Raw genomic sequence first — 24,396 nt, forward strand, 5'->3', positions numbered from 1 at the left:
TGAATGAGCTGTTGGGAGTCCTGGGAATTCCACCTGCAACTCCTAGCCTCTTGGGTCCCAGCTGACTCCAGTTGCTCCCGGCTACTCATGGCTGAACTCTTGCCACCACTCTCTGCTTTGCCATCACCTGAGCCGGGATGAGCTGAGATGAGCACAGTCCTCAGAGAGCATGGTGGCTGGTTCATGAGGTTGCAACACACTCGCCACTTGACTGCTAGGGGTTACTTTAGATGGACAAACTGAAGGAAGCACCATGTGCACCGCCCTACCCCACAAATCACTTGAAGCACCAGGACTGCACACAGGGGAAACGCTGGCCCTTTGCAACCTAAGGAGAGGGACTATGGGTGAGAAGAGTGTCTCTGTCAACTAACAGTCTCTTTATAAGCCCAGTTTTAGAAAAGCTCTTTAAAGACACTTTTGGTATCTTACTTGTGTTTCTGTAATCCCTCTAGATTTTGTCATTCTCATCTACACATCAGAAATACAGATGCTCTTGAAATCTCTATTGATTTTCAGTGAAGAAAATCCTCAATTTCCTTCTCTGCTAAGAAAATTACTGCATTTTATATATAAAAAAAAGCAGCTTCCTTTCATGAGTTTCTATCTTCAAACACCTAATTTCACAAGAATCAGTGAAGCAGGACATGAAAATCATGCTGTGCTTTACCACCTACTGGTGGGCAGGAATGAAATGAATGAGTACTGATCTCATGAGACGGGAAGGCTGGGGCTGTCTTATTCCTGCTACAGATGGAAGGGTCCATATCTGTAAGGGTGAGGAAGGACCAAGGATGAGAAACCAAAATTTTCTAACCCATTTCGCTTTTTCAGAGTCCCAGACAAAACAGTGTGATTGGATCAACAAAAACAAGAACATCTGCACCCTTCTAAAAGCATGCTATGAATTTACTACTACACACGGCACTCTTTCACTGACCTAAAGGTTGATGACAGCCAAGAAATTTGCAGGGATCTTATTCTGTGCTCATCCCTTTTTGTCTTTGGAACCTCAGGAAATTTTCCTCCTCTCCATGAATGTCATTTTCCTCATCCTTCAAATGGGAGTGTAACAGTCATTCATTTGCTCAGTGTCTATTTGACAACAGGAGACGGCTTATGAAAACAACAACAAAAAAAAGCAAAACAGCAATTCTGATCTGTGCTGTCTTCCTCCTCCTCCCTGAACATGAACTTACAGGGTAAAATGGTATCTTTCACTAAATCCCGAACTTAAGGAGCACTTCTGATAAGGAAGTCACAGGACTGCCATGTAACCAAGAAATGACCTGGTGAAAAAGAATGAGTTGCCAGCAAATCCTCAAAACCCGTAAGGGTGCAAACCCTGGGAGTTACAGGCATGGGTGAGAGTTCCTTAGTTCCCCATTTCACAAAGCCGAGAACTTTGCAGGGTCCATGAATGACAAAGATAGCCCAGTACAACCACACCATGTTTTGGAGTACACCAGGGCCACATCACTGCTGACCTGCACTTCTTTGTGTCCCAGAGCAAGAGCCCTGGGCGGGGGTGACTGTGTTTGAGGATGGACAAGAAATTCCTCTTCTGTCTCTTTTGCTCTCTCTCTTCCTGCAATAAAACAACTGGTAGGACTCTGGTGGGGAGCACTGCACCCACATTCTCTGGCAAATCACACACCAGGCAGTTCTAGCTGATCTGAGAGAGGACTCTTCAATGAACATATATATACCAAAGTCAGGCAGAAAGCTGCCAGTGACCTTGGGAATCCAAACCAGCTTGCCCTGTTAATCAGGATGTTAGACATCTAAAGGAAGTGTGCACCAGGTGAAGACGATGCCTTAGACAGCATTGGTGGTTCTGGCCTGCAGTATCTAAGGACAAGTCATGCTCTGGCAGATGGGAGCATTTTGGTTTCTTTAAGAGTTTGATACTGAAGGGCTGTGATATTTAGTTGGGCCTTGAAACTCCAGACCTCTTTACTCACAAAGGCAGACAAGTTAGGTAAGCCAGCTCAGTCTTTATTCCAACTTCCTAACCAAAAGGCTATGAGGTTGAAAATATATTTCTCAGACTCTTCTGCAGCAAGGGTTCCAGATGTGGCTTTAAAAATGCCCATCAGAGATTGAGATTTGAAAATATCATCTACTATATATAAAAATAGCTAAAAAAACCTAAATTTCTTCTGTATAGCACAAGGAACTATATTTAATATCTTGTAATAACTTTAATGAAAAAGAATATGAAAAGGAATTCATACATATATGTGTATATGAATGACTGGAACATTGTGCTGTATATTAGAAATTGACACATTGTAACTGACTATACTTCAATTAAAAATATATATATATATATAAAATGCCCATCAGCAGCATCTGAGTGTCACTAAAAGCAGAAACCCAGATGAATGGAGGCAGAAGTGTTTGGAGGAGCTACGTTATTTTTCTGGGGTGGATGCAGCCGTCATGGCAGAGATCTAGGAGGAATGCTCACAACAGCCACTTACTGATCTGCAAGTGAGTTAGGGTAACAGATTCCTGAAATCCTCCCCTCCCCTCCTGATGAGTAAGGTGTCTGGCGTTTCTCTGGAAATCACTAGGCACAGCCTGGAACTCAAAGGTAAAAATTAAAAACTGCAGTCAGGCAGCAAAGGGACTGGAAGGACACGTTGGACAAAAGTAGGTCAGAAAGAACAAGGAATGGGGAGGGGATAGAATGTGTGCTCAGGACACTGACTTCAGTGGTGGATTGTCTGTGTTGAGGAATCTGAGTCAGTATGAGTAGATGGATTGGTGTGGACTAAAATGGTGGCCATTGTTCAGATAAGTGTGTGATTTGGACGATATTTATTAGAGGAGGGTTATTTTTCCCCCCTTCAACATTGATCATTTCTAGGGAGCAGAAAAATACTCTGCCACACAACATCTAATTGCAAAAGAGATGATACGGGCTGATGGTGATATGAAAAATTTCAGTTCTGCAGTTCCAAGGTTTCTTTAATGAGGTTCACAGCAGTAGGTACTTAAAATAAAGACATCATCATATGTACATATCCTTAAAGATACACTTAAGGTGCTATAAGTGGGCCTGAAATGTGTTCTGCATTCTAAAATCCAATGAAATAAAATCAGTAGCTCAATATGCCTGTCGGCTCTATAAACATGATGTAGCTAATGATCACAGAAAGCAAGATCAGCTAGGAAATTTGAGATTTGTCTTTTCTAGTGTCAAAGTTAATATTTTTTGCTTTACTTAAAAAGCATTTTTTTAATTAGGGCTCTCAGCATCCATTGGTGTACGGAGTTTAGTAGATGTGTTCAGATGTTCTAGACAGTGAATCAGAGCAAAGACTGAGGTTTAGACAGTAGTTAAATGTCTCACCCATGTGATCAGCATCCACATATTGCTATACTGAAAATCCTTAAAAGTGAGAACTTCATTAAAGCAACGAAAAGAGACGGAAAAAAATAGCCACAGACTAGTGGAAGTTTTTTATCATGTAAAAATGACAAAGGGCTATTCATGAGCATATTTTTAAAACTCTACACTTTAATAAGAAAAACAATAAACTGACAACAGATTGCACACTGCTCCCTGTAGGAAAATCCATGAAGATGGACTCTTATGTGAATGGGGCTGGAGCTGTAGAATTAGCTAGTCTTGCAAGTAATTCAGTTAAAAACAAATGCACATGGGATACACTTCTAGAATATCTGAGTAAAAATGTTGGAAAACTTACTCCTCTATGAAGCAATGACAATGGCAAAATTTGTGAAAATTAACCTCTGCAGAACTCTGGAAATTAAACAAAGGCTTCCAGCTATCCAGAGAGTGTTTATTTGAGGGAAAAAACAACTAAATCTCCATAAAGATAGTGAGTTTTGTGGCAGTGTAACTTGATCTACCCCCATCCCCGTATCCTCACCTAAATGGTGGCCTTTAAAAGCAACAGTCTCACAATCAAGGTAGGGGCAGAAGTGATTTGAAGTTACCCAAAAAATCCGTCCCCAGAGAGCTGTCACTATTTGACCTATCTCAAACTCATGCTGTGCAAACAGCCTGTCCCCAGAGTGTGTGTGGAAAACAATCAGCAGTGAGTATTTAACATTACAACTGCCTGAGGCAGTGGTACCAGTAGAGGCTAACTAGATGCTGAATAGGAAACTTAGAAGGCAAAATTGTGTAATGAGACATTCTGGGGGTGGATGTACTGTTAAAAATCTCCAAAAAAATTCTGAGAATTGTAGAAGGCCGTACACATGTGTGGCACATGGCAAGGAAAGATCTGAGAAAATCTTAAGTCTTCAACTCTGGCTGAAATTGAGGTTCTGCATAAGCAAGAACTAAAGGCTTTGGAAGAGCTGCAGACTGCCTGCTGGTGCTGAGGTCATCACTCAGCACGCAGACACACAGCCACCTGGCAACATCTCAAACTATTGGCTCCAGGCATTGAAAGAAATCACTGTCCAATCATTATTACAGTGATGACAACTAGGCTTTCTGCACACACACTGATCTCATGGCCATGCATGATAAAGAATACAGACTTTACAGAATTTGTTCAGGAAAGTAACTAAATAAATAGCTGCAGCAGCAATGACAGTGGAAGCAACGATAAACCCTGGAGATGAGGAAAATCTGGCTATCAGATCTGGCACATTTTAATATTTTAAATGTCCAGTTTTCAACAGAAAATTACAAGATGTACAAAGAAACAGAAAAATTTGGCCATAACACAGGGGAAAAATTAGTCAATAGAAACTCCCTGAGGAAGCCCAGACATTGGACTTACTAGACAAAGACATAAATAAGCAATTACACATATATTCAAAGAGCTAACAGAAACCATGCCAAAAGAATTAAATTATGTGAACATCTCATTGTACAGAGAATATCAATAGGTAAAATTTATATTAAAAACCAACTAGAAATTCTAGAGATACAAATATAATGACTAAAATGAAAAATTCAATAAAAGATTTCTCTGTAGATATGAACTTGTTCAAGAAAAAGTCAGTTAACTTAAAACTACTGAGATTATCCAGTCTGTGGAACAGAAAGAAAAAGGAATGAAAAAAAAATGAACACTGTGTCAGAGATAGGTGGGACACCATCAACAATACCAATACACACATAATGGGAGCACCAGAAGGAAGGAGAGGAAAAATGGGGTAGAATGATTATATAAAGAAATAATGGCTGTAAACTTCCCAAATTTGATGAAAACATTAATTTGTACATCCCAGCAGCTCAAGAAACTCCACGTGGTATAAACATAGAGACATCTAAAATAGGCACATCAGAATCAGTGTGTCAAAAGACAAGAACAAAGAACCTTGACAGCAGAAAGAGAAAAGCGGCTCAACATATACAAAGGCTCCTCAGTAAGACAGTTGATTTCTCATCAAAAACCATGGAGACCAGAAGGCAGTGGGATGGTATTGTCAAAGTGATAAAAGGAAAAGACTGTCACCAAGTATTTTATAGCCAGCAAAGTGATTCTTCAAAAAAATTAAAGGAGACATTAAGACCCTCCTACAAAAACAAAATCTGAAAGAATTCATTGCTAGCAGGCCTGCCCTACAAGAAATACTAAGGATAGTCCAGCAGGTGTAAATGAAAGGACACTCACCTGAAAAATAAAGAGCACTAGTAGAGGTAACTACATGAGTAAAAAAAAAAAAAATAGTATAAATATAGTATTACATGTAAGTGTTTTCTTCTATTTGATGTAAAAGACAACTGCATAAAACAATACTTATGAAACTGTGTAGATGGGCTTATAAATGCATAAATGTGTAATTTGTATGACAGTGACAGCATGAGGAGGGGGAGGGAAAAGATTGATACCAAAGCCAAGTTTTTGTGTACTATTGAAATTAAGTTGGCATTCATGTGAACTAGATTGCTTTAAAACAAGATGTTAATTATAATCTCCAGGGCAATGGAGGAGAAGGAGGAGGAGTAGGAGGAGGAGAAGGAGAAGAAAAAGATAAAACAACACATTAAAATGGCACACTGGAAAATGCCTACTTTGTACAAAAAAAGTGTAGTAATAGAGGAATGGGGGAAAAAAAAGACATATAGAAAGCAGATAGCAGAGTTAACTTCAACCTGATAAGAAATTACATTTATGTAATTGAATTAAACATTCTAATCAAAATACTAAAGGCAGAAATAAATGGAATAGAGAATTGATGAACAACAGAGAATAACCAACAAGAAGAAAAGTTGGTTCTTTGAAAAGATCAACAAAATTGACAAAGTTTAACTAGTACTGAAGAAAAAAAGAGAGAAGATTCAAATTACTAAAAAGAAATGAAAGGAAGGATGTCACTACTGCCCTTACAAAAATAACAAGGAATAGAAGGGAATACAATGAATAATTATATAGCCAATAAATGAGATAATCTAGATGAAATGGATAAATTCCAAGAAGGACATAAATGACTGAAGCTAATTCAAGGAGAAATAGAAAACTCAAATAATCCTACAATAAGTAGTGACTGAAATAGTAATCCAAAACATTCCCACAAGGAAATGCTAGGGCCCTATGGCTTTTCTGGTGAATTCCATCAACTACTTAAAGAAAAACAAAACAAAACAAAAACAAGCAAAAATAAAAAATGCTTCACAAACTCATCTAAAAAAATGAGGTGGGCACACTTCCCAATTCATTCAATGAGACTAGTATCACACTGATACCAAAACCAGACAAAGGCATCACAAGAAACTAAAGACTGTCTCTTATGAATATAAAGGCTAAAATCCTCAACAGAATACAAGCAAATCCAATCTAGTAACATATAAAATAGGCCACTATTAAGTGGGATGTATCCAGGTATGCAAAGGCAGTTCAACGTACAAAAGTCAATTCATGTAATATGCCATATTAATAGAATAATGGATAAAAACTAGGAATAGAAGAGAACTTCCTCAAATTGACAGACAACATCTATGAAAATCCTGGAGCAAAGATCATACATAATGGTGAAAGACTGAATTATTTCCTCCCAAAATCAACATTGTACTAGAGGTTCTAGTCAAAGCAACCAGACAAAGAAAATAAAGCCTCTAGATTAGAAAGAAAGAAATAAAACTATTTCGATTCCTCATGACATGATATTATATATTGAAATCCCAAGGAATCCACAAAGAAAAAGAGAGAGAGAGAAAAGAAAAAAAACTTATTAGAATTAATAACCCAGTCTGACCAAAATTGTAAGACACAAATCAATATATAAAAAAGTAATCATATTTCTATACAACAGCAGTGAATAATCTAAAAATAAAATGAAGGAAACATTTTCATTTACAATAGCATCCAAAAGAATAAAATACTTAGGAATATTAAGAAAAATATGTGGAATACTGAGAAAAATGTCTGAAACTTGTATATTGAAAAGTAAAATACTACTGATAGAAGTTAAAAATGACCTAAAATTAATGGAAAGCTCTTCTGTGTTCATGGATCAGAAGCCTTATTGTTAGGATGGCAATTGTCCTCAAAATGACCTATAGATTCAATGCAACTCTGGCTTTTTGGCAGAAATGAACAAGCTGATCCTAAAACTAATATGGAAATGCAAGATACCCAGAATGGTCAAAAAAATCTTGAAAAAGAACAAAGTTTTGAATTTTCCACATTCAAAACTCACTAACAAAACTGTAATCCATACAGTGTGGTACTTGCATAAAGGACAGACAAATAGATTGAGAGAAAAGAACTGAGAGTCCATAAACAAACTCTTACACGTAGCCAGTTAATTTTTGACAAAGGTGCCATGACAATCCAATGGGGAAAAATAATTTTTACAAAAATGATGCTGGGACACCTGAACATACACCTGGAAAGAAAGAAAACTGAACTTTTATCTTAACACCATTTATGAAAATTAACTCAAAATAAATCACAGAAATGATACTATAAAACTTTTATAAAATGAACAATGAGAAAATCTTCAGGACATTGGATTACAAATACTTCTAAGATATGACACCAAAAGCACAAACAACAAAAGAAAAAAAATCAAGTAAACTGGACTTCTGTAAAATTAAAAACTTCTGTGCTTCAAAGGACTTCATCAAGAAAGTAAGAAGACAATCCACAGAATGGGTGAAAATATTTCCAATATGATAAGGGACATTTATCCAGAATAGACAAAGACTTAAAACGTGACAATACAAAGACAAATACAATTAAAATGTGCAAAGAATTTGAATAGATGTTTCTCCAAAGAAGACAATCGAATGGGAAATAAGCACATAAAAAGATGTTCAACATCAGTAGGCATTAGGGAAACAGAAATCAAAAGCACAATGTCATGCCACTTCATACCAACTAGGGTGACAATTATATATGATATATGATAAATGATATATAAATATGTATGTATAAACCCGGTAATAAAAAGTGTTGATGAGGATGTGGAGAAACTGGACTCCTCATACATTACTACTGGAAATATAAAATGGTGCAGTCACTTTAAAAACTACTTTAGCAATTCCTCAAAATGTTAAAAGTAGAATACATCCCAGCAATTCCATTTTTTGATATATCCTCAAGAGAACTGAAAATATGTGTTCACACAAAAACTTGTCCATGAGCATTTACAGCAGAATTATTCATCATCAACAGATGGATGGATAAGCAATGTGGTGTATTTATAAAAATGGCAAATTATTTGAACACAAAAAGGAATTTGGGTACTTATATATGCTACACCATGGATGAGCCTTGACAACGTCACACTAAATGAAAGACAACAATCAAAAAAGGCAGCATACTGTATGGTTCTACTTATATGAAATGCACAGAACAGGCAAATCCATAGAGGCAGAAAGTAGAGTGGTGGCTGCTGGGGGCTAAGAGAAAGGAAGGTTAGGGAGTGACTTACAAAAGGGTACTGCTTCCTTTTGGGGGTGATGGCTACACAACCCTGAAATGTACTTAAAACCCTAATGCACACTTTCAAAGGTTGCATTTTATGGCATGTGAATTATATCTCCATAAAGTTGTTATTCTTGAAGCTGAGCCCACCTATGGAGCAAGTGGCACAGCACTGACTGTGGCATCTGGAGGGGGAGTGACCCACCCGCTCACCACAAAGGAGAGCAGCATCTGATCCAGTGCTGGAGGGGCGCGATCTTCTTGCCGACAGACACTGTGAGCAGCACAGACGAGGGTATCAACAGAGCAAGCTGAGTTCGTGAAACAGGGCAAAGACACAAAGACCTCTCAATAAAACCATTAACAGCGCAGTCTTTAGGAGAACACATCTTTGTTTTTTAAATCTTTTTATATCTGTTTTATTTTCTATTACCTTTTTAACCTTTACTTTTTAAACATTTCTATATGTTTACAGTTCTCATTTCATTTTTAATTCTCTTGGTTTTGATCTGTTATTATTATTCACATGTTTCAAATATTGTGTTTTGATTTTTTCTTCTTTTTATTAACATTTTTAAAAGACATCTCAACTCGATTCCTATTCTGCTTCAACTTGCTCTTCTATTATTTATGATACACTGTTTTCAAACCTTCTTTTCCTCCATTCTTTTAAAATTCTCTCTCTCTCTCGTTTTTAAGTTTTATTCCCACATAGGCTTTAGATAGATAAATAAATAAACATCCTTTAAGGACCACAATAGATAACTGATACTCCTTAAGCCACAGTGCCATAGAGATATGAGCAGCATGAAGAAGCAGATGAAGCACTCCCAATTAAAAGAGCAAGAGAAATCCCCTGAAATTACGGTCAATAAAATAAGCATTGATGGCCTACTACATCAAGATTTCAAAAAAGAAGTATCAAATTACTGAAGGAACTAAAAGAGATAGTGTTTAGAGACATAAAATATGCCGAAAACAAAATAGAAGCTATAAAGAAGAGCCAAGTAGAATTGGTAAATTCATTGGCTGAAGTGAGATCTCACCTAAAGCCTATATAAAGCAGGCTAGAAAATGCAGATGTACGAATAAGTGACCTAGTAGACAGGACATCAGAAAGCACCCTATCAGAACAGATGAGAGAAAAACAAATAAAAATCAATGAAAACAATATAAGGAACCTATGGGATAATATAAAGCATGCCAATCTATGCATAATATGGATTCCGTAAGGGGAAGAAAAAACAAAGGGGATGGAAAAGGTATTTAAAGAAATCATGACTGAAAACTTCCCAAACCTAAAGAAGGAATCAGACACCCAAATACAGGAGGCTCAGAGGTTCCCAAACAGGAAGAGCCCAAAGAGACCCAAACCAAGACATATCATAATCAAGATGGGCAGACTGAAGGATAAAGAAATGATCCTAAAGGCAGCAAGAGAGAAAAAAATAGTGAGTTACAAAAGAAGACTCTCAGCTGATTTCTCTACAGAAACACAACAGGCCAGAATGGAGAGGGAAGATATATTCAAAGTCCAGAATAAAAAAAAAAAAAAAAAAAAAAAAAAAAAGCAGCCTAGGATACTTTCTCCAGCAAGGCTATCCTTTAGAATAGAAGGAGAGATAAAGAATTTCACAGAGAAGCAAAAACTAAAAGACTTTAGCAACACTAAACCCATGCTAAAAGAAATGTGGATCCAGCAGCCACAACAAGCCTCGTGGAAAACACCAAAGTTCCACCTGGAATCCACCCGGTAACTGCCATCCACAAAGGTTGCAGCATTTTTTCAGTGTTGGGGGAGGGACTGCATCAGACGAGAGATTCCTAAGTTAAAAGTAATTCTCTCCATTAACATCCCATGGTCCTGTTTTTCCGACCCTCTTTCCTTTAGTTCAGATGTCAATACACATTACAAAGAGAGGGAAGTGTGTGAATATTAAGTTTATATTTCCACACGACTTTAAGCTTTCTAACAGTTAACAATTCACAAAGACCACCCAAAGGAATCTTATGTTTGTGTAATAGCCATTCACTCAGAATACAAATCCGTCTGTTGCTTTTCTGCTGAAACACCCACAGTCTCAAGACATGGATCCATTTATTTCATGGGGTCTGAAATTCCTAGAAATGAAGCCCATCACAATGTACACTTTACTGTCTGTCTATTTTGCTCTTAGAACTGTTTTGTAGAACTACTTGTATTTGTTATGGGCGTATGCCATTTATTCTATACGTAGGGATGTATATCACATTCAATCTTACTGTTGGAAGAAGAGTCAATCTATATAACGTAATATGAATCAAATTTATACAAAATAGGCATTTGGGTTAGGTCACGATTTGCTCTTATGAATCAACATTTTTCAAACTTATTGCTCGCATCTGTTTTCTGAATACAAGTGTGTTGAGTACATGCAAGCAGCGATACTGGGTCGGTGCGTGCTGAATGATACTTGACAGCCCTTTGAGTATTTTCTCTTGAATTCTCATGGTTCATTTGCATATATGTCAGCCAACAGTACTCTTTGGTGTTTGTTTGTTTGTTTGATATTTTGATTGTTTGCTTGTTGTTTGTTTTGCAAACACATTAGGCCATGCATCTCTCCATTTGCATTAAACAGAGAGTCATATAGGATGATTCAATTAGTATATTGCTGAAAATCACCTATGTATTCCTGCTTCCCTCTCCTATCTGTAGGCTTTTGATGTCCTCCTTGCCTTCTTCTTGTTAATTCTCTTCAACTCATGGCTCTTCTTGCATTTCCAATGATGGTTTTCTTATTTTCATTTCATCTTGCTACTTTTCTCTTCAGGGTAGAATTGTCAATCTATGTCTAAGGAAAAGTTTTGAACTGCTGAATTTTATTCAGATTTGCCAGTCTGTGAAATTGTCTATATCTGCCGTTATCAGATATGGCATTCTTCTGGCATAGGCTACTCTAGATTGCAGCTTTTTCTCATTCAGGTTTTGTTGTATGTCCTGGCAATTCTTCCTGTCCTGCAATATTTATGTTCAGTTATCAGCTGAAACACTTCTGGATTTTCTGTTGTGACTACTATTCTATTCAGGGTAGAATTCTCAATCTTTCTTTTAGGGTAAGTTTTTAACTGCTGAATTATTTTACACTTTGCCGATCTGTGAAATTGCCAAGTTCTGTCGTTAATGGTAATGGCTGTCTTGTGGCATAGGCTACCGTATAATGCAGCTTTGTCTCATTCAAGATTTTGTCTATGTCTTGGCCCTCCTTCCTGTACAGTGATATTTTGGTCTAGGTATCAGCTGAAATACGTGTGGGGGTTCTGTTGTGACTGAGTTGCTGTGCTCTAGGTGAATTGAAAATCACAGAGCTTATCATGAAGTTTGATGATTTCAATGAAAATATAGCTGCTTGTAGGTCTATTGGGATTCCACATTATTTGGATGCTGTTTGCTACCGGTTTCAGATAGATGATTGTTTCTTGGCTTTCAGTAATTTTCAGTCTGCATTTTCTCCAAATACCTATACAGAGTTTGATTTTTATATCTAGTTTTCCCTATGGGGCTCTTAACAATCCTAGTCTTTCATGCTTTGTCTTACCCAAGGATTCAACTGCAATATTTGCATTGGTTTACACTTGCTTTTCTATGCCATCTTCTGATACAGGGATTTCTTTTCCCTTGTTTTCATGGACATTCACGAGTCCCTCTGCATTATCTAGTCTGCTTAGGATTGAATTTTGCCCTGCTATTATCTCATACATTGAGTATTCTGATTTTATTTGGCTCGTCTCAATGATTCTCTTCCACATTTCTGGTATAGTGCCTTTTGTGATTCTGAGAAACTGTTTTACTTCAGTGTTTCTCTCACCTCGGTTTTCAATACATGCTCTGCTAATGTTTCATAATCTAGTTGTTTGAAAGCTTTTTTTGGACCTTCAATCTCTTTAAAACAGAAAATGTTACTTCCTGTTTCTTGTACTATGCATCTTTATATCTACTGATCTAGTACTATCAGGTATCTAATGAAGAATTGTAGGGCTTGGTAAAGTTAAAATTTTTGTCTCTTAGGTGCAGGCAATTCCATGATATTTCTGTGAGGACTAATTTTCCTGCACATTGATTCCATGTCGTTTTCCTGTGTGTGTTGTCTTGTATATCTCTAACGACTGATGTTTCCTTTGATGTGATAAACCCAACATACACTCATCGTTTAGAACAATCTCATTTTTATAACGCTTACGTCACATTTCTGAAAGTTCAGAGGAAACTTCCCCTTGTGGAAATGGAGCATCTAAATATTTTCAGCTTTGCAGGCTGTTGTATGTCATTTTGAAGTGTTTCCTAAAGAGCAAATTGAGAGTGCGCTTGTCATTTCTACTTCCATAAGAAAGTTCCAATCTTACCAGTCCATCCCAGAGCTTCTCTGTCCACAGAAAAACCTGTGGAAACATATCTATGGATGTCATGCATCAGGGCCTGCTGCCATTATTGCTCACCCAGCCTAGGAATTCTCGGGGCAATGCAATGTCAAGGCCATGCAAATGTTAGCAACTGCATTTGGGAGACAATGGTGAATGAAATGCTTCTTCATCTCACGCTGCGGACCTAGACAAATGGTCTTTGTTCTCTCATCCTTCTGGCTTGGGACCACGAAAGGAAACACAGCTGTCCCGCATCTTCTGCCTCATACCAAATCCAAATCCCAGTCCAGGCTAGGAGTTTAGCTGAACCAAAGGCTTTTGAAATTGATTTCAAACCCAAGGCCCCCTGGATTCCTCAGACCAGATGCATCAATTCTCTGATTGAGCCCCCACGTACTATATTGGAAAAATGCCAAATTGGTCCCTGGGCTTGCAGATGCAGTGCATGTGGCCATGGTACATTTCAATAAAGTCAACTTTGCACACCGGAGTGGTTGCTTTCTCATTGGGGTTCAAGGTCAGGTTTCTCTCTTGGTAGGGCCAACCACAATCCACAACACACTCCAGATCCCTGAGACAAAGCGTGTGACATCATCCATAGTCCTATACCTCATTTTATGCAGCCACTGCTAGCTCAAATTCCGCTGCTCGTTTCTGGGCCTCAGAATCAATTGTGGGGACAATTTGTGCTGATTTATTTCAGTTCTGTCAGTTTACAATCTGCTGTGCACTCTTCTAACACTCAGCGCATCGATTTGAATCCCATGTGTCCGGTCGGCTTAAGAGTGTGCGACCAATTGAAACAGAGATTCACCTTCGCTGCTCTATTACCAGAGGTCATGTACTGCACTGATTTCCATTCTCTAATTTGCTTCTCCTCCATCCACGTTTTCTGAGGCATCATACTGTCCTTGAAAGTAAGGGAGCCCTCCTTGGCAAGTCTTCTGAAACAAGGGCTTGTTGAGTGGTTGTTTAAATTTCTGTGTAATTGGGAGCAAGTTAGCATATGATTCACTGGTACACTGCCACCTGGGCATGAATAAATCAACACATTCCATATATAACTCACCGAAATGGGATTCTTGTTTATCTCTTTTTTCTATACAGTCATGATATTAGTGTTTGTACGAAGACTCCATTTTTGTCATTGTGTTGATACCTCAGTTGAAGACTTTCAAAATTTTAATACAATTGATTTACATATTTTGGGATTTATATGAAAATGAAGTTAGTTTTTGAAACATACTAAATCTACTTACAATATACACTTGTCAAATTCAGGTACCATTTTGTCAGCTCTAAGAAAAAACTAGACAGATAAAATGTAAAATACCACTCGAAAATGATGAAGGGGACAGGTAAACTCTTTATTTCTGATGCTTCCAACATCAAGAGGAACCATGAAATAATTATTATAAGCATGAAATTACCCCCACACTTGTTTTCCCTTGTGCATGTGGTACCCTTCCTACCCAAAGACACACACTGGCCAATGTTGTCATTTCAAGCAGTAACATTTCTCTCCAGGAAAACACAAGGAATCTGAAACAAGATATTAATATGTAGGCTTGGTTCAAAAAGGAACTAGGGGCACTAGAGCAATGAGAAACCTGCTGCAGCTTTGCTACTCTATTGAGAAACAGGTGCTCTTCTATCAACCATGAGAACACTTAAAAGTCCGAACATGTTGGGTAATGCATCTTAACACAACCAAGTCTGCACACACATGATATACTGCACCCGGGCTTGAATGAAGGGAAAAGACGGTCCACATAAAAATATTTCCTAACATGTCAAATGCGACTTTTACATTTATCTTCACTAACTGATTTATAATAGTTACCTATGCTCTCTAGAAAACCTGAGGAAAAATACATATTCAAGTTCAGTCAAAGAATCCCCTCACTTACCACACTCCCTTCACCCCAAAGAAGATGTAACCCCAGAATTTGCTGAAACTAGGGGAACATCATCATTTGTTTGTGTGAGCTAAATATTTAATATCTATCTATGATAGCCGAGAGTATTTGACCATTGAGGAATTCAGTGTTGTGCGCAGTGTGTGAAGTTGTCGAAAACTGTTTCTAGGAGGGGCTTTTTCTTCTCCTATTGGCTTCATAGCAGCTCAAGTGCTGATCCTCTTGAACGGATGATTTAGGGGATGGAAGGGAAGGGCAAGGGCTTGATAGGTATTACCAAACCCGGATAAAACTTACCAGGACTTCGTGCTCTGTGGTCTGTGTGATTTTTAAATGCCCCTTGGGAAGTGTGGATTCTCACGGCCTCTTTCAATAACATGAGCTATTTTATCAACTCTGCCATCTCTTCTCTTTTAGACGTCAGGAATATTGGACCACTCCTTGGAGCAGAGCATTGAGTACCTTCTTCAAGTTCACGTTGACCCTCCACAGGTTTCTGCTAGTATCAGCCAGGCTCGACATGTCTCATGAATGTCTTTGGAGCGTGGTGTTCTGGAAGGTATTCTCCATGCCATTATTCTCAATTGTAGCAGAACAACACTCATCAATGTGTTCGCATCTCTCCTCAATCTGTGTAGCCAGCTTTTCTGCATGCTTCTCTTCGTGTCTCCCATAATGTCGGCTTCTACAGTACAGGGCAAGTCTGAAAGTACCTGGGAGCCTCACCAGTATGCTGATGATGGGTAGATCTTCCACTGTCTGACTTTTCAGTTTCTAGAAACTGACCTGTGATCTCAGGTGATTGGGCAGCAGCATTATCACGAACATAAACAGCTCCCCATATAATAGACCTAAGCCAAGCTCCACAGAGGGTGTCAGCCCCTACAAGACTCTGATCCACCCACAGAGCTCTGCCGAGTTACCTTGGATCCGGAAGCCACAACAAGCCTCGTGGAACACACCAACATTCCACCTGGAATCCAACTGGTAACTGCCATCCACAAAGGTTGCAGCATCTTTTCAATTTTGGGGGAGGGAGTGAATAAGATGAGAGATTCCTAAGTTAAAAGTAATTCTCTCCATTAGCATCCCATGGTCCAGTTTTTCCGAACTTCTTTCCTTTAGTTCAGATCTCAATACACATTACAAAGAGAGGGAAGTGTGTGCATATGAAGTTTATATTTCCACACGACTTTAACCTTCCTAACAGTTAAGAATTCACAAAGACCACCCAAAGGAATCTTATGTTTTTGATATAGCCATTCACTCAGAATACATATCCGTCTGTTGCTTTTCTGCTGAAACGCCCAGTCTCAAGACATGGATCCATTTGTTTTATGGGGGCTGAAATTCCTAGAAATGAAGCCCATTCCAATGTACACTTTACAGTCTGTCTCTTTTGCACTTAGTACTGTTTTGTACAACTACTTGTCTTTGTTAGAGATGTATGCCATTAATTCTCTAACTAGGGATGGATATCACATTCAATCTTCCTGTTGGAAAAAGAGTCAATCTATATAACGGAATATGAATCGATTTTATACAAAATAGGTATTTGGGTTAGGTCACGATATGCTCTTATGAATGAACATTTTTCAATCATTTTGCTCGCATCTGATTTCTGAATACAAGTGTTTTGAGTACATGCAAGCAGCGATACTTATTTGGTGCTTGCTGAATGATACTTGACCGCCCTTTGAGTATTTTCTTTTGAATTCTCATGGTTCCTTTGCATATATGTCAGCCAACAGTACTCTGGTGTTTGCTTGTTTCTTTGATATTTTGATTGTTTGCTTGTTGTTTGTTTTGCAAACACATTAGGGCATGCATCTCTCCATTTGCATTAAACAGAGAGCCATATAGGATGATTCAGTTAGTATATTGCTGAAAATCACCCATGTTTTCCTGCTTTCCTCTCCCATCTGTAGGGTTTTGATGTCCTCCTTGCCTTCTTCTTGTTAATTCTCTGCATCTCATGGCTCTTCTTGCATTTCCAATGATGGTTTTCTTATTTCCATTTCATCTTACTACTTTTCTCTTCAGGGAAGAATTGTCAATCTTTGTCTAAGGATAAGTATTGAACTGCTGAATTCTATTCAGTTTTGCCGCTCTGTGAAATTTTCTAGATCTGATGTTATCAGATATGGCGTTCTTGTGGCATAGGCTACTCTAGATTGCAGCTTTTTCTCATTGAGGTTTCGGTGTATATCTGGCACTCCTTCCTGTACTGCAATATATGTGTCGAGTTATCAGCTGAAACACTTCCGGAGTTTCTGTTGTGACTACTTTTCTATTCAGGGTAGAATTCTCAATCTTTCTTTTAGGATAATTATTTAAATTCTGAATTATTTTTCACTTTGCCGATCTGTGAATTTGCCAAGTTCTGTCGTTAATTGTAATGGCTGTCTTGTGGCATAGGCTACCGTATAATGCAGATTTGTCTCATTCATGATTTGGTGTATTTCTTGGCACTCCTTCCTGTACTGTGATATTTCTGTCTAAGTATAAGCTGAAACACCTGTGGGAGTTCTGTTGTGACTGAGTTGCTGTCCTCTAGATGCACCAAAATTCACAGAGCTTATCATGAAGTTTGATGATCTGAATGAAAATTTAGCTGCTTGTAGGTCTATTGGGATTCCACATTATTTGTGTGTTGTTTGCTCCTGGTTTCTTATAGATGATTGTTTCTTGGCTTTCCGTAATTTTCAGTCTGCTTTTTCTCCAAATACCTATTCAGAGTTTGATTTTTATATCTAGCTTTTCCCTATGGGGCTCTTATGAATCCTAGTCTTTCATGCTTTGTCTTACCCAAGGATTCAACTGCAATAATTGCACTGGTTTACACTTGCTTTTCTATGCCATCTTGTGATACAGGGATTTCTTTTCCCTTGTTTTCACGGATATTCACGCGTCACTCTGCATTATCTAGTCTGCTTACGATTGAATTTTGCCCTGCTATTATCTAACACTTTGAGTATTCTGATTTTATTTGGCTCGTCCCAATGATTCCCTTCCACATTTATGGTATTGTGACTTTTGTGATTCTGAGAAACTATTTTACTTCAGTGTTTCTTTCACCTCGTTTTTCAATATATGCTCTGATAATGTTCCATAATCAAGATGTTTGAAAGCTTTTTTTAGACCTTCAATCTCTTTGAATCAGAAAATGGTACTTCCTGTTTCTTGTACTATACTTCTTTATCTCTACTGGTCTATTACTATCAGGTATCTAATGTAGAATTTTAGGGATTTGTAAAGTGAAAATTTTAGTTTTTTATTTGTAGGCAAATCCATGATATTTCTGTGAGGACAAATTTTCCTGCACATTGATTCCATGTCGTTTTCCTGTGTGTGTTGTCTTGTATATCTCTAACGGCTGGTGTTGCCTTTGATGTGATCAACCTAACATACTCTCATCGTTTAGAACAATCCCATTTTTATTACGCTTATGTCACTTTTCTGAAAGTTCAGAGAACCCTTCCCCTTGTGGAAATGGAGCATCTAAATATATTCAGCTTTGCAGGCTGTTGTATGTCATTTTGAAGTGTATTCAATAGAGCACATTGACAGTGCGCTTGTGCTTTCTACTTCCATAAGAATGTTCCAATCTTACCAGTTTTTCCCAGAGCTTCTCTGTCCACAGAAAAACCTGTGGAAACACATCTATGGATGTCATGCATCAGGGCCTGCTGCCGTTTTTGCTAAATCCACCTAGGTGTCCTCGGGGCCTTGCAATTTCAACGCCATCCAAAATGTAGCATCTGCATTTGGGAGATAATGGTGAAGGAAATGCTTCTTCTTCTCACTCTGCGGACCTAGATAAATGGTCTTTGTTCTCTCATCCTTGTGGCTTGGGACCACGAAAGAAATCCAGCTTTCCCACATCCTCTGCCTCATACCAAACCCTAATCCCAGTCCAGGCTAGGAATTTAGCTGATCCAAAGGATTTGGAAACTGATTTCAACCCCAAGGTCCCATGGATTCCTCAGACCAGATGTATGATTTCTCTGATTGTGCCCCCACGTACTCTATTGGAAAAATTCCAAATTGGTCCCTGGTCCTGCAGATGCAGTGCATGTGGCCATGATACATTTCAATAAAGTCAATTTTACACACCAGAGTGGTTGCTTTCTCATTGGTTTTCAAGGTAAGTTTTCTCTCATGGTAGGGCCAACCACAATCCACAACACACTCCAGATATCTGAGACAAAGCGTGTGACATCATCCATAGTACTATACCTCATTTTATGAAGCCACTTCTAGCTGAAATTCGGCTGCTCGTTTCTTGGCCTCAGAATCAATTGTGGGGACAATCTGTGCTGATTTATTTCAATTCTGTCAGCTTAGTGTCTGCTGTGCACTCCTCTAACACTCAGCGCATCGCATTTAATCCCATGTGTCCGGTCGGCTTAAGAGTGTGCAACCAATTTAAACAGAGTTTCACCTTTGCTGCTCCATTACCAGAGGTCAGGTACTGCACTGGTAATTTCCATTCTCTAATTTGCTTCTCCTCCATCCACGTTTTCTGAGGCATCATACTGTCCTTGCAAGTAAGGGAGCACTCTTTGTCAAGTCTCTGAAACAAGGTCTTGGTGAGTGGATGTTTAAATTTCTTTGTAATTGGGAGCAAGTTAGCATATGATGCACTGGTACACTGCCACCTGGGCATCAATAAATCATCACTTTCCATATATAACTCACCGAAATGGGATTCTTGTTTATCTCTTTTTCTATAGATTCATGATATTACTGTTTGTGCAAATACCCCATTTCTGTCATTGTACTGCTACCTCTGTTGCAGACTTTCAAAAGTTTAATAAAATTGATTTACATATTTTGGGATTTATATGAAAATGAAGTTAGTTTTTGAAACATACTAAATCTACTTACAATCCACACTTGTCAAATTCAGGTACTATTTTGTCATCTCTAAGGAAAAACTAGACAGATAAAATGTAAATTGCCACTCGAAAATGATGAAGGGGACAGGTAAACTCTTTACTTTTGATGCCTCCAACACCAACAGTAAACATGAAATAATTATTGTAAGCATGAAATTACCCCCACACTTGGTTTCCTTTGTGCATATGGTGCCCTTTCCACCCAATGACACATACTGGCCAATGTTGTCATTTCAAGAAGTAACATTTCTCTCCAGGAAAACACAAGGAATCTAAAAAAGTTATTAATATGTGGGCTTGGTTCAAAAAGGAACTAGGGGCTTTAGAGTAATGAGAAACCTGCTGCAGCTTTGCTATTCTATTGAGAACCAGGTGCTCTTCTAACAACCATGAGAACGCTTAAACGTCCGAACATGTTGGGTAAAGCAAGTAAGTAACACAACCATGTCTGCACCCACATGATATACTGTACCCGGGATTGAATGAAGAAAACAGACTGTCAACATAAAAGTATTTCCTTACATGTCTACGGCGACTTTTACAGTTCATTTCACTAGCTGATTTATAATAGTTACCTATGCTCTCTAGAAAAACTGAGGCCTAATACATATTCAAGTTCAGTCAAAAAATCCCCTCACTTACCACACTCCCTTCACCCCAAAGAAGATGTAACACCAGAATTTGCTGAAACTAGGGGAACATCATCATTTGTATGTGTGAGCTAAATATTTAACATCTATCTATGATAGCCGAGAGTATTTGACCATTGAGGAATTCAGTGTTGTGAGCAGAGTGTGAAGTTGCAGGAAAACTGTTTCTAGGAGGGGCTTGCACTTCTCCTATTGGCTTCATTGCAGCTCAAGTGCTGATCCTCTGGAATGGATGAATGAGTGGTTGGGAGGGAAGGCAAATGCTTTATAAGTATGACCAAACCCTTGTAAAACTTACCAGGACTTCGTGCTCTGTGGTCTGTGTGATTTTTAAATGCCCCTTGGGAAGTGTGGATTCTCACGGCCTCTTTCAATAACATGAGCTATTTTATCAACTCTGCCATCTCTTCTCTTTTAGACGTCAGGAATATTGGACCACTCCTTGGAGCAGAGCATTGAGTACCTTCTTCAAGTTCACGTTGACCCTCCACAGGTTTCTGCTAGTATCAGCCAGGCTCGACATGTCTCATGAAGGTCTTTGGAGCGTGGTGTTCTGGAAAGAATTCTCCATGCCATTATTCTCCATTGTAGCAGAACAACTCTCATCAATGTGTTCGCATCTCTCCTCAATCTGTGCAGGCAGCTTTTCTTCATGCTTCTCTTCGTGTCTCACATAAAGTCGACCTCTACATTTCTGGGCATGTCTGAAAGTACCACGGAGACTCACCAGTATGCTGATGATGGGCAGATCTTCCACTGTCTGACTTTTCAGTTTTTAGAAACTGACCCGTGATCTCAGGTGATTGGGCAGCAGCAGTATCACGAACATAAACAGCTCCCCATATAATAGACTTAAGCCAAGCTCCACAGAGGGTGTCAGCCCCTACAAGACTCTGATCCACCCACAGAGCTCTGCCGAGTTACTTTGGATCCGGAAGCCACAACAAGCCTCGTGGAACACACCAACGTTCCACCTGGAATCCAACTGGTAACTGCCATCCACATAGGTTGCAGCATCTTTTCAGTGCTGGGGGAGGGACTGCATCAGACGAGAGATTCCTAAGTTAAAAGTAATTCTCTGCATTAGCATCTCATGGTACAGTTTTTCCGACCCTCTTTCCTTTAGTTCAGATCTCAATACATATTACAAAAAGAAGGAAGTGTGTGCATGTTAAGTTTATATTTCCAATGACTTTAACCTTTCTAACAGTTAAGAATTCACAAAGACCACCCAAAGGAATCTTATGTTTGTGTTATAGCCATTCACTCAGAATACATATCCGTCTGTTTCTTTTCTGCTTAAACTCCCACAGTCTCAAGACATGGATCCATTTGTTTCATGTGGGCTGAAATTCCTAGAAATGAAGCCCATTCCAATGTACACTTTTCTGTCGGTCTCTTTTGCTCTTAGTACAGTTTTGTAGAACTACTTGTCTTTGTTAGAGGTGCATGCCATTAATTCTCTAACTAGGGATGAATATCACATTCAATCTTCCTGTTGGAAGAAGAGTCAATCTATATAACGGAATATGAATCCATTTTATACAAAAAGGCATTTGAGTTAGGTCACGATATGCTCTTATGAATGAAAATATTTCAATATTTTTGCTCTCATCTGTTTTCTGAATACAAGTGTTTTGAGTACATGCAAGCAGCGAAACTGGTTTGGTGCGTGCTGAATGATACTTGACAGCCCTTTGAGTATTTTCTTTTGAATTCTCATGGTTCCTTTTCATATATGTCAGCCAACAGTACTCTTTGGTGTTTGTTTGTTTGTTTGATATTTTGATTGTTTGCTTGTTGTTTGTTTTGCAAACACATTAGGGCATGCATCTCTCCATTTGCATTAAACAGAGAGCCATATTTGATGAATCAGTTAGTATAGTGCTGAATATCACCTATGTTTTCCTGCTTCCCTCTCCCATCTGTAGGCTTTTGATGTCCTCCTTGCCTTCTTCTTGTTAATTCTCTGCAACTCATGGCTCTTCTTGCATTTCCAATGATGGATTCCTTATTTCTATTTCATCTTGCTACTTTTCTCTTATGTGTAATATTGTCAAACTTTGTCTAAGGATTAGATCTGAACTGCTGAATTCTATTCAGTTTTGCCGCTCTGTGAAATTTTCTAGATCTGATGTTATCAGATATGGCGTTCTTGTGGCATAGGCTACTCTAGATTGAAGCTTTTACTCATTCAGGTTTCAGTGTATGTCCTGGCACTCCTTCCTGTCCTGAAATATTTGTGTCAAGTTATCAGCTGAAACACTTCCGGAGTTCTGTTGTGACTCTTCTTCTATTCAGGGTAGAATTTTCAATCTTTCTTTTAGGATAACTATTTAACTGCTGTATTATTTTACACTTTGCCAATCGGTGAATTTGCCAAGTTCTGTCTTTAATGGTAATGGCTGTCTTTTGGCATAAGCTACCGTATAATGCAGCTTCGCTCATTCATTATTTGCTCTATGTCTTGGCACTCCTTCCTGTACTGTGATATTTCTGTCTAGGAATAATCTGAAACACCTGTGGGAGTTCTGTTGTGATTGAGTTGCTGTCCTCTAGGTGCATCGAAAATCACAGAGCTTATGATGATCTTTGATGATTTGAATGAAAATATAGGTGCTTGTAGGTCTATTGGGATTCCACATTATTTGGATGCTGTTTGCTCCTGGTTTCTTATAGATGATTGTTTCTTGGCTTTCAGTAAGTTTCAGTCTGATTTTTTTTCAAATACCTATTCACAGTTTGATTTTTATATCTAGTTTTTCCCTATGGGGCTCTTATGAATCCTAGTCTTTCATTCTTTGTCTTACCCAAGGATTCAACAGCAATATTTGCATTGGTTTACACTTGTATTTCTATGCCATCTTCTTATACAGGGATTTCTTTTCCCTTGTGTTCACGGACATTCACGAGTCCCTCTGCATTATCTAGTCTGCTTAGGACTGAATTTTGCCCTGCTATTATCTCATACATTGAGTATTCTGATTTTATTTGGCTCGTCTCAATGATTCTCTTCCCTGTTTCTGGTATTTTCCCTTTTGGGTTTCTGAGACACTGTTTTATTCAGTGTTTCTCTCACCTCGGTTTCCAATACATGCTTTGATAATGTTTCATAATCTAGTTGTTTCAAAGCTTTTTCTTGGACCTTCAATCTCTTTGAAACAGAAAATTGTACTTCCTGTTTCATGTACTATACTTCTTTATGTCTACTGGTCTATTACTATCAGGTATCTAATGTAGAATTTTAGGGATTTGTAGAGTGAAAATTTTAGTCTCTTAATTTTAGGCAATTCCTTGATATTACTGTGAAGACAAATTTTCCTGCACATTGATTCCATGTCGTTTTCCTGTGTGTGTTGTCTTGTATATCTCGAACTGCTGGTGTTGCCTTTGATGTAATCAACACAGCATACCCGCATCGTTTAGAACAATCTATTTTTATTACGCTTATGTCACTTTTCTGAAAGTTCAGGGGTCCCATCCCCTTGTGTAAAATGGAGCATCTAAATATATTCAGCTTTGCAGGCTGTTGTATGTCATTTTGAAGTGTATTCAATAGAGCACATTGACAGTGCGCTTGTCTTTTCTACTTCAATAAGAATGTTCAAATCATACCAGTTCTTCCTAGAGCTTCTCTGTCCACAGAAAAACCTGT

This window comes from Camelus dromedarius, chromosome 35 (genome assembly GCF_036321535.1).
Source record: "Camelus dromedarius isolate mCamDro1 chromosome 35, mCamDro1.pat, whole genome shotgun sequence".
Taxonomy (NCBI): domain Eukaryota; kingdom Metazoa; phylum Chordata; class Mammalia; order Artiodactyla; family Camelidae; genus Camelus; species Camelus dromedarius.